Consider the following 19,951-nt stretch of genomic DNA (forward strand, 5'->3'; position numbering starts at 1 on the left):
CCTTGTATCTTCTGAATTGTCCTTCTATGTTAGTGCACTAAATTGGAGCTCCCAATTTGTAAGAAGGTGTACGTCCTTCATGCATTTTCTGATGGAATTATTTAACCATTAAGACATTTGAAATGTTGTTTAAAGTTGAATTGCAGCCATATTTTAATTAGCTGTATCTTTGTGCAAGTACGATGGAGCAAAGATGAATGCAGGCGGTCTCATTGCTTCAACTCAATAGACAATAGGTGCAGGAATAGGCCATTCGAGCCAGCACTGCCATTCACTGTGATCATGGCTGATCATCCACATTCAGTACCTTGTTCCTGCCTTCTCACCATATCCCCTGACTCCACTATCTTTAAGAGCTCTGTGAATGGTCTCACATAAATCAAAACATATGCCTAAATATTTAATTTCTCCAATTAAAACCATGGGAAAAAATGCTTTTAGTCATTAGCTACTTCTAAAGTTCTGCCTTCATTTTGAGTGGTCACAGTCCAGAGATTCCCAGACGTTGGTGGGAATGGTGCATGTCATCAAGAAAGCTTGAAGCAGATCCACTTACCAAACTGTGAAAGGCTTGGATAGAGTGGATGTGGAAAGGATGTTTCCCCTCGTGGAAGAGTCTAGGGCTAGAGGTCATAGCCTCAGAATTAAAGTTGTTCTTGAACCTAGAGGCAGTGGTTCTAAGTAGCCCAGACTCCTGTTCCTTCTTCCCAACGTAGCAGCAAGATGAGGATGTGACAAGGGCAGTGTGTGTCTTTGACGACATTAGCAACCTTCTGGAGAAAGTGCTTTCAGTAGATCCCTTCATTGGTAGGAAGATTAATACCCGTGTTGGGCCATGTAAAGTCTACAACTTAATGCAGCCCCCTACGTTCTAGGGCATGCTTGTTCCTGAATGAATCTGTGATGTGACCAATCAGTATGTTTGAGAGAGTATTTGGTGACATGCTGAATCTCCTCTAACTTCTAGAGGCGTTGATGAGTTTGCATCAATCTGCTAGGTCCAGGAGTGATCATCAGAGATGGGCACGCTCAGGAACTGGAAGCTGGTGATTCTCTCCACCACCATCTCATTGATGAAGACAGGTTCATGGATCCTCAGTTTTCCTCTGTCAACAATCAGCTCCATGGTTGGCCTATTGCTGATTGGAAAATTGTGCAACCTTGGTGGTGAAACTGTTGAATTCATTGCCACGGAGGGCTGTGGAGGCCAAGTCATTGGATATTTTTAAGGCAGAGATTGACAGGTTATTGATTAGTAAAGGTGTCAAGGGTTACAAGAGAAGGCAGGAGAAAAGGGTTGAGAAGGAAAGATAGATCAGTCAGGATTGAATGGCGGAGTAGTTTCAATGGGCTAAATGGCCTAATTCAGCTCCTTTGACATGAGCTTATTATTGTTCTGGCACCATGCAACCAGATAATTACTTTTCCTCTGGTACTCTGACATTGTTTTCCGTCCAACAGTGAGGTTCTTAGGGACTTTATGCCACATTTTTTAAAATATCATTAGTATTTTACCCTAATATCATAGTGTATCATAATAAAAAGGTTAAAACCTTCACATGAGGCCTTTTAGTCATCTAGCAGAACAATTCTCATTCTTTCAATCCCCCCTATTCCTTTTTCATAGTCATGCATTTTTTTCCTATATATATATATATATATATATATTTTTTTTTTTTATTAAGTCTCATCTTGACCACTTCCTGTCTAGGACTATACAACCCCAGATGCCTGGACATGACTCACTCGGCAAGATCGTGAGAGAGAGGCCATGACTCTCATTCTCAGCTGTGAATCAACTGAACTGTGAGTCTGCAATGTGTGTGTGTGTGTCTGTGTGTGTGTGAGTGTCTGTGCGAGTGTGTATGCATGTGTGTGTGAGTGTATGTGTGTGAGTTTGTGAGAGTGTTTGTGTGTGTGTGTGTAAGTGTGTGTGTGTGAGTGTATGTGTGTCAGTGAGAATGCGAGTGAGTGTGTGAGTGTGTGTGTGTGAGTGTCTGTGTGAGTGTGTGTTTGTTAGTGCATGTGTGTGAGTCTGTGTTTGTGAGTGTATGTGTGGTTAGTGTGGTGTGTGTGTATATGTGTGAGTGTGTGTGTATATGTGTGAGTGTGTATATGTGTGTGTGAGTGAGTGTATATGTGTGAGTGAGTGAGTGAGTGAGTGTATGTGTGTGTGTGTGTGTGTGTGTGTGTGTGTGTGTGTGTGTGTGTGTGTGTGTGTGTGTGTGTGTGTGTGTGTGTGTGTGTGTGTGTGTGTGTGTGTGTGTGTCGGTGTGTGTGAGTGTCGGTGTATGTGAGTGTCTGTATGTGTGTGTGTGTGTGTGTGTGTGTGTGTGTGTGAGTGTCTGTGTGTGTGTGTGTATGTGTGTGAGAGTGAGTATATATGTGTGTGAGTGAGTGAGTGTATATATGTGTGAGTGTATGTGAGTGAGTGAGTGAGTGTGTGTGTGTGTGTGTGTGTGTGTGTGTGTGTGTGTGTGTGAGTGAGTGAGTGTATGTGTGTGCGAGTGTGTGGGTGTGTGAGGTGGAGGGTGTGTGTGTGCGCGTGTGTGTGTGCGTGTGTGTGTGTGTGTGTGTGTGTGTGTGTGTGTGTGTGTGTGTGTGTGTGTGTGTGTGTGTGTGTGTGTGTGTGTGTGTGTGTGTGTGTGTGTGTGTGTGTGGGGTGTGTGGTGTGGGTGTGTGTGTTTTGCTGGCCTGCACTCTGCTTGATGCTGTGAAATTGGATAAGCTGTCCAGCACTCCGCTTGAAGTGTTGTGACATTGGATTTGCTGCCTGCACTCTGCTTGAAGTGTTGTGACATTGGATTTGCTGCCTGCACTGAATGATTACTTTTGAGGTATATTCTCAGATTTTCTTTGTTAAAATTTGACCGCTCCATCTCCCTATATTAAAATTGTCTTTTTTTTTTATGAATAGCAAAGAGATATCAAGAGGCAGTGAGCAGCAGAACACAACAAGAGACACAACAAGAAAGAACTGAACTTAATAAATCATCTTTAACATTTCAATTGTTGTATTATTTTAAGAGTCATTCATATTTTAAACTTTAATAAATCCTTTTTCCACTTTCCATGCCTGCATGTTTTTCATCACAAATGGGTACCTAATAGGCAGGAATGGCTGCGCTGTCGGAGAGCCACTGAATGCATGGGGGAGGGGGGGGGAGGTGAATGGCAAGGAGCAGAGTGGGGGGTGAAGGGAGGAGTGGTGACTGAGTGAACTGCCACCACACTAGCCGTGAGTCACTGAACTGCAAGTCCAAGAATTCATTCAGTCCACAATGTCCATACCAGCCCTCTGGAAACCAGTCCCTTCAGCCCACAACACCCATACTAGCGCTCCAGACATCCACGCAAGGATAGACTTTCCTCCTTCATTGCTGAGATCTAAAAAAAAAAAGAAAATGTCTAAAATAGATTGTTTTCGCTCTCCCCCTTCTCTCTCACAGAATCTGTCACCTGTTTTCAGCAGAATTTCTGGCAGTTTCTGAACTGCCAGCCCGCCAGGCCCGAGTTACTGAACTGCTGGGCCTGAGTGACTGAGCTGCCAGCCTAAGATTCCATTCGGCCCACAATGTCCATACTAGCCCTCTGGAAACCAGTCCCTTTGGCCCACTACACCCTTGCTAGTGCTCCAGAAAGCCCCCCCCCCCCCCCCCCCCCAACCAATATTGGAATTGGTGGAGAGGTGGAATATTGCATTGGGAGATCAGCCCTTCCATGTGAAGCTGGGACCAAACGGGTCCCACTTAGTCTAGTATAGGTATATATATATATATATTTGATCCTCTCTTAAAGGTCACAATGAAACCTTCATCCACCATTCGTGTGGGCTGTGCATTCCAGATTCCAAGTGCACAATCCAAGCTTTCTTCTCATATTATTCTTAACTCGTCTACTTTATTTCATATCTGTGACATCTAGATTGTGAGCCTCCCACAAAGCAGAACAGCCTGCCACTATCCACTCTTCTCAGGTCCCTCAACATTTTAAATACCTCAATTAAATCTTCCCTCAGTCTTCAAAAGAAAACAGAGCCAGCGTCTCTATCCCATGCTAGTAACCGAGCAACCATTCTCATCATTTTTTATTTTGCTGTCTCTAATGCCTTCACGCCCTTCCTATGATGTTGCAACCAGAATTTAATCCAATGCACCAAGTACGTTCAGACAAGTAGTTTATAAAGGCTCTAAGTGGTCTCGCTGCTTTCATATTCTATACCTCTGATGGCAGAGAGCGTAAATATCAGGAACAGATGCCATACTGCAATTCCTTAGAATAACGTGAGAATAGGTTTGCGACCAAACAGTAATTGTGGTCATTCAGTCCCTAACCAATAATGAATGTACGAACAATTAAGTTACTCTACATCAGACAGAGTAGGATTTGTACCTATTAGTCATCAGATTGTGGGTTCAATCACATTCCAATGGCATGAGCATTAAAAAGGCTAATGCCCTGAGCACTGTCCTGTTGCCTTGTTTTCAGGAAAAGCAGCGGAATTATCTCTAATGTTTTGCCTAATAATCAGCCCTCAAAATACGTCACTAAAAATAAGATCTGGCCATCATCGCAATGATATTTCTGGGAACTTTATGGGTACAAATTGACTGCTGTGTTTCCAACAGTGCAACGATGAGTACACCTCAAAAACATTTTGTTAGCAAAAAGCAGTTTGGGACATCTTGAAGTCGTGAAAGATATTGTATAAATATGGCAGAGCATACAAAGTCTGAACACATTCCGTTGAGTTTACAGCTGCCTGAAAAAAAGTCTGAAAGTTTTAGTTAAAAATACTTCATCAAATTGCCCGCATTTGCAGAAATGCAGTGTTGACTATGCAAAGGCATTTGACGAGCGTTTGACGGCACTGGGCCTGTACTCGGTGGAGTTTAGAAGAATGAGGGGATCTCATTGAAAAGTACAGCATAGCCGAGGGCTTGGATAGTGTGGATGAGGAGAGGATATTTCCACTAGTAAGAGAGTCTAGGAATTAGGTCATAGCCTCAGAATTAAAGGACGTTCTTTTAGGAAGGAGATGAGGAGGAATTTCTTTAGTCAGGGGGTGGTAAATCTGTGGAGTTCTTTGCCACAGGAGGTTTAGGAGGGAAAGTCAGTGGATATATTTAAGGCAGAGATAGATAGATTCTTGATTAGTATGGGTGTCAGAGGTTATGGGAAGAAGGCAGGAGAATGGTGTTTGGAGGCAGCGATAGATCGGCCATGATTGAATGGCGGAGTAGACTTGATGGGCTGAATGGCCTAATTCTGCTCCTATCACTTATTAAATTCTGCAGCAGAACTTGGACTTTATCAATTGTTCCACATTAAAGTTGACATTCATTCTCAGTCCTGTTACCGCCACCATGCTATATTGGTCCCTCTCCTGAATAAGAAAATAAGAACACAAGAATTAGAAGAGGTGTTGGTCATTTGGCCTCAAGCTTCCTTCTACATTCAGCAAACTTGTGGCTGAAATTTTATCCCAATGTTACTTTCCTACAATAACCACATATCTCAAAATTCTACCACCACGAACTTGAATATGGTCAGTGAAAATTCGCCACCCTCTGGATGATGTTGTTTTTTTCTCATCTGGCATGAAAGGTTGACCTCGTGAAACAGAGAACTCTAGTTTTACATACTGTACCTGGTACCAGATGAAATCTCATCCCTGCATCAATTCTGGCTTCTCCATAAATCAATTATGTTTCCCATTTTCATACTTTCTCAATCAGTTTATTTATTCCCCTGGTTATTGTATTAATCCCCACTCACCTTTATCATTTCCCACTGCCCTGTCTCTTTCAATACTCTCCCACAAACCAATGTACATACTCCCATTATCACCCTTCTCTCTGCATTATACCCATCAACTATTTCTGTACCTGTAACAGTCCTCATTTTCTTAATGATATTGCCCTTGTACCATTCTCCAGTTCATACCACTTCTCTATTCTATTAGTCCCTTCCTCATAATGAATTCCCCCCTCTATAATCACTTCCTATTATCCATCATATTCCTCCCCTTCTATCTTGCAACAAGCAATTGTCATTTGCATACAGGCTTTAATGTTGTAAAACATCTCTTTGGATTGTTGGATTGATTCTAAACATAATTTGAAATTTGAATTTGAATTTGTTCCTTCAACACAAGGAGTTCAATCAGATATATAGATTATAAATTCTAGAGCCTGGTGGTTTTCTAACTATTGGTTATCATTGGTAGAGCAACCTAATTCAGGTGTGGTAGATTACAAAGAAAGAGAAGGGCATGACCTTAGATTTCAAAACTGGTGAACAAGGAAGGGTGGCCTGTATACATGTATGGTGATGTTTACTGATAGAAAAAATGGCTGAGATTCAAAACAGCTGTTCAGCTGAGAGAGCAACGGTCAAACCTTAATGCAAAGCTGGAAAGAGTTTGTTTTAATCATGGCATGGATATACAGCCTTAGAACATAGAATGTTAAACAGTATAGCATAGGAACAGGCCCTTCGACCCACAATGTCTGCCCGAACGTAGTGCCAAATTAAACTGACGTCCTCTGCTGCAAATGATCCATATTCCTCCATTCCCTGCATATGCATGTGCCCATCAAATAGTATTTTATGTATCTCTATCTTCCACCACCATCCTTAGCAGCAGATTCTCGATTTTTGCACAAATCTCTGTGCACAAAATTTGTCCACACAGCTCCATTAAACTTTACCTTCATGAGGATGTTGCCAGGATTTGAGGGCAACATTTTCTATCCTGAGAAATAGGTTCTGACTGTCTATCCTATTTATGCTTCTCGTGATTGTATATACTCTACCTGGTCTCCCAATAACCTCCAAAGAAAACAATCAAAGTTTGGCTAAACACTCCTTCTAGCCAGTACCTTCTAATCTAGGCAAAGTTCTGGTAAACCTCTTCTGCATTCTCTCCAAAGCGTCCACATCCTTTTTGTAATGGTGTGATCAGAATTGCACACAGTACACCAAATGCAAACTCACTAAAGTATTGTAAAGTTGCAACGTATTCCTGGCTCTTATCTTCAACCGCATAACCTATGAAGGCAAGCATACCATACACCTTCTTCATCACTCCATCTACTTGTGTTACAATCTTCATGGAGCTATGGACTTGGACCGCAAGATCCCTCTGCATAGTGATGCTGTTAAGGATCTTGCTTTAACTGTACACTTTCCCTATTCATTCGGCCTCACAAAGTGCAACACATCACATTTGTTCAGATTTAACTCCATCTGCCATTTCTCCACACATATCTGTAAATTATGTATATCCCGCTGTATGGAGGTTCCAGCACAGATCCCTGCAGAGCACCACTGGTCACAGGCCTCATGCCAGAATAACACCCTTTTACCACTCCCCTCTGTTTTATGGGTAAGCCAAATCACCATGAATCCCATACATTTTAATCTTTGGGAATAAACTTGCCAGGAGGGACTTTATCAAATGCTTTACTAAAATCCCTATACACAAAATGCACTGCGATCTTCAATCACCTTCATTGTTAAAATGACATGACTATCCCTCATTATGCCAAATTCAAGTAAATCCTATCTTGGGAAACCTCTCCAATAGCTTTGTTATCACTGATGTGAGACTTACTGGGGATTTATCCATCTCAACAGATTTCAAGAGGCCCAACAACTTCTTGATCTCATATTGCCTTAGCCTATTGGTATATCCTATACAGATCTCACTATCCCTCACATCCTTCTCATTGGTGAATACAGATGCTAAGTATCTGTTTAGTACTTAGTCTATATTGAGTTTATTATTGTCATGTGTACCGAGGTATAGTGAAATGTTTTTTGTTGCATGCAATCCAGTCAGCATAAAAATTTTACATGATTACAATCAAGGCTTTCTCAGTGTGCAGATACTGACTACAAGCATAAATATCTTCCTTTATCTTTGAATTAAACTATCTTCTCCCCAATTACCCTCTTGCTTATAATCTATATTACTAAAAGTCTGATCTTAACCGCTTTTGGCCCACTGTGCTGCAATTTCCGAGAGAACGCTGCCACCTACGGCCGTCATTTTTGGCCACCTCGATCAGAGCCCACGTCTGCCTTCCTGGACCAGAGTATTTTTCCCATCGATGAAAAATCAGAGAGAAATTAATGTTTTTTTAAAAATCACCATTCTCACAGCTGCCCCTGCTGGAGGGACTATAAAACCAGGAAGTGGTGTGCCTCAATCAGTCTCTGCAACTGATCAGTCACTCTGAGCTCTGAATGACACTGAACAAATGTTTACACAGCTGTGAGTACCCTTAATGTGGTTTGAAAATGAAAATATGGCTAGTTTGAAGTAAAAAAAGCACTCCCTGCAAATGGTTGTTTGGGGGGTTTTGGGTTGAAGTAAAAAGCACTCTCTCTCTCTCCCCTCCTCTCTCTCCCCACTCTCTCTCTCTCTCTTCCCCTCTCCCTCCCTCTCTCCCCCCCTTTCTCCTTCCCTTTCTCTCTCTGTCTCTCTCTCCTCTCCTCTCTCTCCCCACCTCTCTCCCCATCCCCCCCTCTCCTCTTCCCCCCCTCCTCTCCCACCCTCTCCTCCCTCTCTCCTCTCCTCCCCCTCTTCCCCACTCTCTCTCCCCTCTTTTTCTCCCCTCCTCCCCTCCCCACCGTCCCTCCCCTAAAACCCCCCTCCCCTCCACGCACCCCTAGCACCTTCCCTCCACCCCTCCTCTGCTCCACACCCTTTTCACCTCACCCCCCACTCTCAGCACACCCTCTCTCTCCCCCTCTCCCTCCCCCCCTCTCCCTTCTCTCTCCCCCCTCTCTCCTCTCCCCCCTCCCCCTCTCTCCTCCCCCTCTCCCTCTCTCTACCCCGCTCCCTCCCTCTCTAGATGTGACTGCAAGTTGGGGTCTATGCATCAGTAGATAGGGTGGTTATGGGGTAAAAGGAGCAAATTAATAATATTAATATATCAAGGGGGTTAGTTAGCGTGAGTGCGGGGGGGGGGGGGGGGGGTAGTTAGTGTGTGTGATGCTGCATGCCGCCTCGCCCCACCCCCCACAACCGCACATTGGGGGAACAGACCCAACGGGTCTGCACTTGGTCTAGTATATGTATAAAAATACTTTAACTTGACTTGCCAATAACATCTCATGGCCCCTTTTGGCCCAGCTAGAGGTCATCCCTGCTTGCTTTATATTCCTCAAAGGCTCTATCTGGTTTTATCTTCTCAAACTTTAGATATGCTTCCGTTCTTTTAAACCAAATTTACAACCTCTCTCATCTATGATTTTCCCAACTTGCCATCCTTATTATTGAAGTCTGATCACTTTGTCTTTAAACAATTCCCACATGTCTGATGTGATCTCGCCCAATAGCAGCTGTTCCCAATTTCCCCTCACTAGCTCCTGCCTAACAATGCTGTAATCTGCCTGCCCCCAATTTAGTATCCCCCTCACCACAATGGTCCAGGCTTATCCTTATTCATTTCATACTTAATCTCAACTCCAGATCAAAAATGCAATCAGCTGTGCTCAACCTGAGACAGGTACTGGGAACTGGATTGATATCAGTGAGCGGAGACAGCAGGTACCTGATGTATGATCGAAGAGGCAAGGATGGAAGATTGGGAGATACCAGATACTACAAGAATCCAATGTAGGTGATCCCCTGGCAATGAGCTCACTGATAAATTGAGGCTCTGGTCAAGAATAAGAAGGAGGCATGGAACAAGTATAGGCAGCTGCGATCAAGTGTATCCCTGGAGGAGTTTTGGGAATTGAAGAGCAAACTAGTTCTGTTTAATTTATTGACACGTGTACCGTGAAATGCTTTTTGTTGCATGCTAACCAGTCTGCAGAAAGACAATAAATGATTACGATCAATTCATTTACAGCAGGGCTTGAAATTAATGGTTGCCCAGGTGCCAATGGCCACCTAAAGTCCCTCCGGGCAACCTAAAAGTTGTGTCATTTTGCCTGGCTTGCCAAACACCCAGGACACCTGCCGTTCAACTCTGAGTGGGGCCCCCCCTCTCTAACTCTCTCTCCGTCACTGCCCGCCATCCGTGTCTGGACCGCTGGCTCTCTGCTCTCCAGCTGCTCCTCATTTGCCAGCATGGCCGACAGTCTTGTACATGCTCACTGCCATGGCATACACATCTTCCCCCTGCACATGTGCACTGCCACGGCAACTGGTCGGCACCGGGCACTTTCTCCCTCCCTTTGCATTGTGGGAGATCTGGCCGCCATTGCCGTCCGGTCGCCGTCTCGCCACGACCGCTGAAAACAACACAGAATCACTCCCTGGAGCTGGAGGAACTCCCTGGAGTAACTCTTGCTTCTTGGGTCCCTGGACCTCCAAAAATATTCCAAATGGAATTTAAACTGGAGGTGGTGGAGGGTCCATCACCAAACTTCAAACTGAAAAATAACAGCCTATTACACTTTATCTGTTTATTTATTGTGTATATATATGGTCTATGGTATATAAACACACTGAACTTTTATCTCCTGTTCTGTATTATGTTTACATATTCTGTTGTGCTGCAGCAAGCATGAATTTAATTGTCCTATCTGGGACACATGACAATAAAACTCTCTTGACTCTTGACTTAAGCAAAAAAGGGTTCTTGGGGGAAAAAAGAGCTACCTTAAATTTAGTTGTGTCTGGTTGGGTAACTATAGTAGGTAGGGTGAAGACTATTCCATGCTTTAATTGTGCGGGGGAACTCCATGGAGCAGCCAGCAACTCTGGATAGAAGAAATTGGGTGATGTTTCGGGTAGAGACCCTTCTTTAGAATTCCTCTGGTTTTAGTGTTTTAGTTTAATTTAAAGATACAGCGAGGAAACAGGCCCTTCAGCCCACCGAGTCCACGCCGATCACCGATTACCCGTACACTAGTTCTATCCCACACATTAGCGACGTAAGTCAAGAGTGTTTTATTCTCTCACGTCCCAGTTAGAACAATGAAATCCTTACTTGCAGCAGCACAACAGAATATGTAAACCTAGTACTCTGTAAACAATGTTATAAACGAGAAAACAAAGTATATATTTATATATAAATAGATAACTATATTAAAAAAAATAAAATATATATATATATATATATACATGCACACACACACACACACACACACATATATATATATATATATGTGTGTGTGTGTATATATATATATACACACACACACACACATATATATATACATATATATATATATATTTCTCTGTGTGTGTGTGTGTATATATAAAATATACACACGCACACAATTCCCTCCTGGGATTAATAAAGTTCTATTGTATAGTATTGTGTGTGTAGGAAGGTACAGCAGATGCTGGTTTAAACTGAAGATAGACACAAAAAGCTGAAGTAACTCAACAGGTTAGACATAATCTCCGGCCAAAAGGAAAATATTACGTTTTGGGTTGGGTCTGAAAAAGGTTCCTGCACACCTTTGGAATGTGGAAGGAAACAAGAGCACCCGGAGAAAACCCATGCGATCAAAGGATAAAGGAGCAAACTCCATACAGACAGCACCCATATTCAGGATCAATTCTGGGTCTCTGGCACTTTTAGGCAGCAACTTTATAGCCAATGTACTGCCCCATAGTCTTGAATTTAATTTAAACATACAGTAGCTGTAAAGGGGGACATGGCGTAACTTAGAGATTTAAGACTGAAAATGGATAGTTTCTTTTTTTTTTAGTAACCAAAGTTATCAACATATAATTTTTTGTATATTGGAAAACAAAATTTGTGGCACAGCTGGTGGACTTGCTGCCTCACACGCCAGAGATCTGTGTTTGACCTTGTCCTCGGGCACTGTCTGTGTGGAATTTGCACATTCTTCCTGCAAGCGTGTGGGTTTCCTCCCACATCCCAAAGACGCATTGGCTTTGTAGGTTAACTTGTCTCTGAAAAAATACCCTTAATGTGCATGGAGTGGGTGAGGAAAGTGGGATAATAGAACTTGTGTGAATGGGGAGACAAAAATGCTGGAGAAACTCAGCGGGTGAGGCAGCATCTATGGAACAAAGGAAATAGGCGACATTTCGGGTCGAGACCCTTCTTCAGACTGATGTAAGGGTGGGAGGAGCGGGAAGGAGAAACAAAGAGGCGGAGACAGTGGCCTGAGGAAGAGCTAGGAAGGGGAGAAGAAAGCAGGGATTACCTGAAATAAGAGTGGTCAGTTCATACCGCTGGGGTGTAAACTGACCAAGCGGAATATGAGGTGCTGCTCCTCCAATTTACGATGGGCCTCACTCTGGCCATGGAGGTGGCCCAGGACAGAAATGTCGGATTCGGAATGGGAGGGGGAGTTGAAGTGCTGAGCCACCTGGAGATCAGGTTGGTTATTGCAAACCGAGCGGAGGTGTTGGGCGAAGTGATCGCCAAGCCTACGCTTGGTCTCACTGATGTAGAGCAGCTAACACCTAGAGCAGCGGATGCAATAGATGAGGTTGGAGGAGGTGCAGGTGAACCTCTGCCACACCTGGAAAGACTGCTTGGGTCCTTGAATGGAGTCAAGGAGGGAGATAAAGCGACAAGTGTAGCATTTCCTGCGGTTGCAAGGGAAAGTGCCAGGAGAGGGGGTGGTTGGGTAGGAATGGACAAATTGACCAGGGAGTTACAGAGGGAGCGGTCTCTGTGGAAAGCCGATAGGGGAGGAGATGGGAATATGTGGGCAGTGGTGCAATCCCATTGGGAGACAAAAAAGCTGGAGAAAATCAGCGGGTGAGGCAGCATCTATGGAGTGAAGGAATAGGTGACGTTTTTGGTCGAGACCCTTCGTCAGACTGATGTCGGGGGGGTGGGGGGGGAGACGGGAAAAAGAAAGAAAGAGGCGGAGACAGTAGGCTGTGGGAGAGCTGGTAATGGGAGGGGAAGGAGAAAGCAAGGACTACCTGAAATTGGAGAAGCCAATGTTCATACCGCTGGGGTGTAAACTACACCAGCAAAATATGAGGGGCTGTTCCTCCAATTTACAGTGGGCCTCACTCTGGCCATGGAGGAGGCCCAGGACAGAAAGGTCGGATTCGGAATGGGAGGGGGAGTTGAAGTGCTGAGCCATCGGGAGATCAGGTTGGTTATTGCGAACTGAGTGGAGGTGTTGTGCGAAGCGATCGCCAATCCTGTGCTGGGTCTCACCGAGGTTGATCATACGCTGAATAATCCAACCACATTTTTGTTTGGAAGTGGAAAGAAATAAAGAAATTGCATTCAGTGCAATGCGTAAAAAGAGTTGAGATATTGTATACACTGTATTATAATTTTGCTGCATGTTATTGTGGCTTGTCTTGATTGGTGAATATGTTTAGTTTGTGACTTAATTTGAAGTAGAGATAATATGAGAATGCTTCATTGAGCATAATTCCAACTGGTAACTACGCACTTCGTCCGAGCACATTATCACACATGTCATGCAAGCCTTCTTAAATTACCACCTAAACTGTCATTTGGCAACCTAAAAAGCTGGCAAGGTTGCCCGGCTGGAAACAGAGGAAAAAAAAGTTAAGTGAGAGCTCTGTACTGTGTATAGATCCTCTTCGGATCATTTACCTTGTCGTGGTGAAGAGGCTTGCGTGCCCCAATGATTCTGAGAGCGATGCCGTCGGAAGCACCAGCTTCTGGTAGGGCCACCCATGGCGGTAAGGTTGAGGATGAGGGCCCAGACTAAGAAAGGTCCAACCTACAAGACCTCAATGGCGGTCCAGGGGGATGAAGGCGTGAAGACGGATGAAGGCTGCAACAGATCTATCAGCTGCAATCGTCTTGGTTCCCTTGCCATTGGAATGAGTTGATTGATTTGTGAAGGACCGTGTGCTTCTTGGAGTGCAACTCAAGTACACGTTAAACAAACACACATACAGGCGTCTTCGTTCTGTGAGCAGAACAGCAGAAGGTAGACCATCATCCTCAACCTCGAGGGATAGCCAGAACATGATAGATACATGATAAGGGAATAACATTTAGTGCAAACTAAAGCCAGCAAAGTCTAGTCATGGATAGTCTGAGGGACATCAGAGGTAGATAGTAGTTCAGCACTGCTCTCTGGTTGTGGTAGGATGATTCACTAGCCTGATAACAGCTAAAAAGGGGAATCAGGAAGGCAAAAAGCAGAAAGGAGATAGCTCTGGCAGATAATATTAAGCATAGTCCCAAGGGATTTTATGTACATTGAGGGAAATTGAGTAACCAGAGAGAGAATAGGGCCTCTCAGGAATCAAAGTGGTCAACTCTGTGTGAAGCCACAGGAATTGGGCAAGGTCCTCAATGAATATTTTTACTGTGGAGATAGACATGAGCACCAGGGAACTTGGGATAGTCAATGCAACTGTCTTGAGGGCAGTCAGTATTATGTAGAACAAAGGACAAAGGGCATTTTTTGTCACATACACCAATTGGTGCAGTGAAATTTGAGTTACCATGCAGCACACAGATAAGATAAACACAACACTGTAGAATTTAACATAAAACATAAAACATCCCCCCCAGAGGAATCAACGTTTCCCACTGTGAAGGAAGGCAATAAAAGTTCATTCCTCTTCCTCTCGTTCACCAATGGTCGGGGCCTATTGAGGCCTCCGCAGTCGCCGCTACGGACGGCCCGATGTTTCAGGCCCTCTCGCCAGATGATGAACACTATCGGAAGAACACTATCAGCGGCTTGGAGTTTCCGAATCGGCCGCTTACTACCAGAGACCCCGGCTCCCGAAGTCCACAGGCCGAGCTGGGCGGAGCTCCAACAATGGCAACCGCGGCGAAAGTTCCCAGGGCTGCACGATGTTGAAGTCAGCACTGCCCGTGGCTGGAAGCTCCACAGACCACAGCTCCACGATGTTAAAGTCAGCGCTGCCCGTGGCTGGAAGCTCCACAGACCACAGCTCCACGATGTTAAAGTCGGCAGTCCTAGCACTCCGGAGCTTCCAACACGGCGACCCTAGTAAAGCATCGCCCGCTCCACGATGGTACTTAAGTGCTGCACCGCCACCGCTGAAGCTGAAGCTCTGGCCGGTCTCCGGCAGGAAAGGCTGCCCCAATCCAGATGGTAGGCCGCAGGTCGGGGGCGAAGATGCGGCTCGGTGGAAAGACACATCCTTGACCAGGTAGGGACTGTGGAAAACAGTTTACCCCCCCCCCCACATAAAAAAGACCTCCAAAACAAAACTTTTGACGGACTAAACAATTTTAAAAAAGGATGGAAGTACGAACAGTTGCAGGAGAGGCTGCCACACTCGATGGCACCACCACCCGGACCTATGGTGTTTAAAGATGTGCTGAAGGTCCTAACGTGTATGAAGGTAGGCAAATCCCCTGGGTCTGATCAGATATCCAAGCCCACTGTGGGAAACTAGAGAAGAAATTGAAGTGGCCTGGCTGAGATTTATGAGGCATTCGTAAATACGGATGAGGTGACAAAAAACTGGAAGGTAGCAAAAGTTGTGCCTCTACTTAAGAAGGGCTGCAAGGAGTGACCTGGGAACAATAAGCCAGTGATTCTAACATCCGCGTTTAGAAAGTTACTAGAGTATTCTGAGAGTTAAGATATGCATGCATTTAGATGGGAAAGGGCTGATTAGAGATAGACAGCAGAGTTTTCTACGTGGGAAATCATGTCTTAAGGGCCTGTCCCACTTTGGCGTCATTTGCGCCTCATGCAGATGGCGTGTGAGGATTTTGAGCATCCCAAAATCCTGGGGCGTCACGCGCGTCACTGCATACGTCACCACACGCCATGCGTGCGTCATACACACCATGCGTACGTCATTGTGAACCAAAATGTCACCAAAATGGCTGATGAGGGGTAGAGCTCTAGACATTGTTAATATGGCTTTCAGCAAGGCATTTGACAAGATTTTGCAAGGGGGGCTGCTCTGCAAGGTTAGGTCCCATGGGATCCATGGAGAACTAACCAACTGGATAGAAAATTGGCTCTAAGGAAGGAAACAGAGGGTGATGGTGGAAGGACTGATAGCGGTGACTAATGGCGTGTCTCTGGGTTCGGTGCTGGGACCATCGCAGCTTGTCATCTATATCTATGATTTGGATGAGAGTGTACAGTACATGGCATGATTAGTTAGTTTGCAGCTGACACGGAAGTGGGCGAAGGTACCGAAGATGATTGTCAAAGATTGTAGAAGAATCTTGATCAGGTGGACAGGTGGACTGAGGATTGGTTGATGGAATTTAATGCAGTGAAGAGTGAGGTGTTGCATTTTGAGACATCTAACCAGTGAAGGACCTACACAGTGAATCGCAGAACTCTGTGGAGTGTTGTGGAGCAGAAGGATCTAGGAATGCAGGTGCATAGTTCCTTTAAAGTGGTATCTCAGGTAGATATGGTGGTCCAAAAGGCTTTCACCACTTTGGCCTTCACAAGTCAGAGTTATAGAACTACACAAAAAAGCTGGAGAAACTCAGAGGGTGCAGCAGCATCTATGGAGCGAAGGAAATAGGCAACGTTTCGGGCCGAAACCCTTCTTCAGACCTGCACCCGCTGAGTTTCTCCAGCTTTTTTGTGTACCTTCGATTTCCCAGCATCTGCAGTTCCTTCTTAAACACAGAGTTATAGAACTGTCATGTTACAGTTTTACAGGGCATTGGTGAGCCCACATTTGGATTATTGTGTTCGATTCTGGTCACCCTATTATAGAAAACACGTTTTTAAGCTGGAAAGGATGCAGAGATTATTTACTAAGATGTTGCCAGGACTCTTGGGCCTGAGCTATATAGGGATAGGTTGAACAAGCTAGGGCCCTGGTCCTTGTAGCACTGGAGGCTGAGGGGTGATCGTTTTGATGTGCATATGAACATGAGAGGATTTGATCGAGTAAGTGCACAGATTACTTTTGCCCAAAGTAGGGGAATCAAGAAACGGAGAACATAGGTTTAAGATGAGGGTGGAAAGATTTAATAGGAACCTGAGCGGCAACTTTTTTTGCACAAAGGGTGGTAGGCAGAGGGAACAGGCTGCCAGAGGAGGTTGGTGAGGTATGGACCATCACAACATTCAGCCAGTTGCATGGATATGAAAGGTTTGGAGGGGGATAAGGGCCAAACGCAGGTAGCTGGGACTAGTGAAGATGGGGCAGGTTGGGGGCGAAGGGCCAGTTTCCACGCTGTATCGTACTATAAGGAAGGATCCACATGAGGAGCAGTCGCGCCATACGGGACCACAGCAAGGAGACGATGGTTGGAGGACAAGGGTGTGGCCAACCCCGATCATAATCATTACTCGTGCGCTGGATCTCACGTTTCCCCGCTGTCCTCTCACCTTCACCTGAGTTGCTGATGGGTGTGAGGACAGTTTGGCTCCATGGGTTGATGCCCCGCCCCGGATATGTGCGGGCCGCCGCCGCCGCCACCACTCACGGGCTGGGAGGTGCAGCCACTCAGGTTCACTTTGTTTACTCGAAGCACTTTACTTTGGGAAATGTTTTCAAACACTTTGTTTTGATATTGTTTGTTGACGACGGGTGAGTTATTGACCAATTGCATTTGAAGACAATACTCAGTGATGCCGGTTAATTGTGAACCTATTCCTCAAGCCCGGGGTTGTGATAGTTTGATCTCGGCGAGCGGGCGAGCGGGCGGGCTGGCTGAGCGCACCTTTGCCTCGTTGTTCTCACCTTGGGAACAGGTTAATATTCCGTGTAAGTTGCACGCAGTGTTGGTGGTGGTGGTGTGGTGGTGGTATTATACACAACACCTGGGTATACTTGGAAGCAAGAAATACAAATTGGTATTGGAAATGGAGACGAGGATCTTAAATACGCTGTTAATTTTCGTTCAGGGAGCTGGTGTTTAAAGAACAAAGTACAAAACCTGAAAGGGTGTGGGCTTTACTCACACCTGTAAATGTAATCCTTGCGCTCTAGGAATCAAAATGTAATTGCAGATCAAGGTTATAAGATAAGACTTTTTAAATTGGAAAATCAATGGATGGTATTGCATTATTTTCGGTCATAAGTATCCAACTGCATGCACCGGTGATTCCTCGCGTGTATTTCTATGTAATTTCGCTTCTGGGGAAGTGTATTTAGTGGTTCGGGAGCGACGGTGTCCATAGTTTGATCTATTTATGAACACACGGAGAATGGTTTCACGGAAGCATTGTTGATTGTTGATGGGTTTGTAAGATTCACTTACTGTGCCGTTAAGAACAATAGTAATATCTAAGGAATCTGTCCAAGATGTTATTTGGTTTGTCACAGTTTGTATTAGATTTTAAGGGAAATGGAAATGAATATTGTTGTAGAGTTTACAATATGTGGTGCATAGCGTGACAATCAAAGGGCGGAACTTTCTGAATTTGTATATGAATCATCCTCCCTACGCAATTGATGTGTGTGGCAAGTTTTTTTTTCACACGGTGTGCAAAGTGCTTTGAGGCAGATACAATAGTGGCATTTAAAACATTTTTAGATATACGTATATGGATTATGTGCAGGCATATGTGTTGATCTGGGCATCATGTTTGGCACAAATATTGCGGATTGGAGGTCTCGTCCCTTTACTGTATTGTCTACGTTCAAGCAAGAAAAACGTGTACACTGGTAATTTGAGTTTCACTGTACCTTACTTGGTACACGTGACAATAAACAGACCCTTGAACCTTAAAATGGTAGGACCTTGAGGAGCATATTGGAATGCAAGGACATAACTTCCTGAAAATGGCAACAAAATTGGATAGGCTGGTAAAGGTTTACAGTTTGCTTGTCTTCATGAGTTTAAAAATTGGGAATAATTTTGCAGCTGTATTAACTTTTGGTTAGATAACGTTAGAAATATTGTATGGAGATCTGGTCGCCACACTGAGGAAGGATGTTGAAGATTTGGAGAATGTGCAGGAGAGGTTAACCAGAATGTCGCTTGGGTTAGTTTATTAGCTATAAGGAGCGCTGTACTCGCTCTATACTCATGACTGCGTAGCCGGTCACAGTGCAAACTCCATCATCAAGTTCGCTGACGACACCACTGTTGTGGGACGTATCGCTGATGGGGATGAGTCAGGGTATAGAAGAGAGATCGAGCAACTGTCCATATGGTGCCAGCACAATAACCTGGCCCTCAACACCAGCAAAACCGAGGAACTGGTTGTGGACTTTGGAAGGAGTAGGATGGGGACCCACAGCCCCGTTTATATCAACGAGTCGATGGTTGAAAGGGTTAAGAGCTTCAAATTCCTGGACGTGCACATCTCTGAAGATCTTTCCTGGTCCGAGAACACTAATGCAATTATCAAGAAAGCTCATCAGCGCCTCTACTTCCTGAGAAGACTACGGAGAGTCGGTTTATCAAGGAGGACTCTCTCTAACTTCCACAGGTGCACAGTAGAGAGCATGCTGACCAGTTGCATCGTGGCTTGGTTCGGCAACTTGAGCGCCCTGTAAAGGAAAAAACTACAAAAAGTAGTAAACACTGCCCAGTCCATCATCAGCTCTGACCTTCCTTCCATCGAGGGGATCAATCGCAGTCGCTGCCTGTATCATCTCCCTGCTACCTTTAGGTAGAAGGTACAGGAGCCTGAAGACTGCAACAACCAGGTTCAGGCATAGCTACTTCCCCACAGCCATCAGGCTATTAAACCTGGCTCGGACAAAACGTTGATTATTAATAACCAATTATCTGTTATTTGCACTTTATCATTTTATTTATTCATGTGTGTGTATATATTTATATTATAGTATATGGACACATTGATCTGTTTTGTAGTAAATGCCTACTATGTTCTGTGTGCTGAAGCAAAGCAAGAATTTCATTGTCCTATCAGGGACACATCACCATAAACTCACTTGAACTTGAGATTGGTCAAACCTGGACTGTCAAACCTGCTGCAGCCCCTCCACATTTTTGGCGAGACATGCTTCAAAACCTGAAATTATCCGGCCCAATGGCATATTTTTCTCATCTGCCATCCAGAATCTCAGAACAAGCAGTGAGCGCGGCAAAACCATGACCAGCCGCGGTGG

At 44.7% G+C, this 19,951-nt stretch overlaps 1 protein-coding gene across 3 annotated transcripts in view; it reads left to right on the forward strand.

Annotated features, from left to right (window-relative positions):
- The first annotated feature begins 17,065 nt into the window (after window positions 1-17,065).
- The window catches only part of lnx1 (ligand of numb-protein X 1), a 153,786-nt gene continuing 150,900 nt past the window's right edge, over window positions 17,066-19,951 (forward strand). Inside the window, exon 1 of one of the 3 annotated variants that reach the window (XM_055636085.1) lies at window positions 17,066-17,455. The gene's annotated coding sequence lies outside the window, so the exon portion shown is untranslated. Of the gene's footprint in view, window positions 17,456-17,488; window positions 17,633-19,951 lie in introns of those variants that run through there. The other 2 variants (XM_055636111.1, XM_055636101.1) reach the window with 2 other exon arrangements.

Source organism: Leucoraja erinacea, chromosome 1 (genome assembly GCF_028641065.1).
Source record: "Leucoraja erinacea ecotype New England chromosome 1, Leri_hhj_1, whole genome shotgun sequence".
Taxonomy (NCBI): domain Eukaryota; kingdom Metazoa; phylum Chordata; class Chondrichthyes; order Rajiformes; family Rajidae; genus Leucoraja; species Leucoraja erinaceus.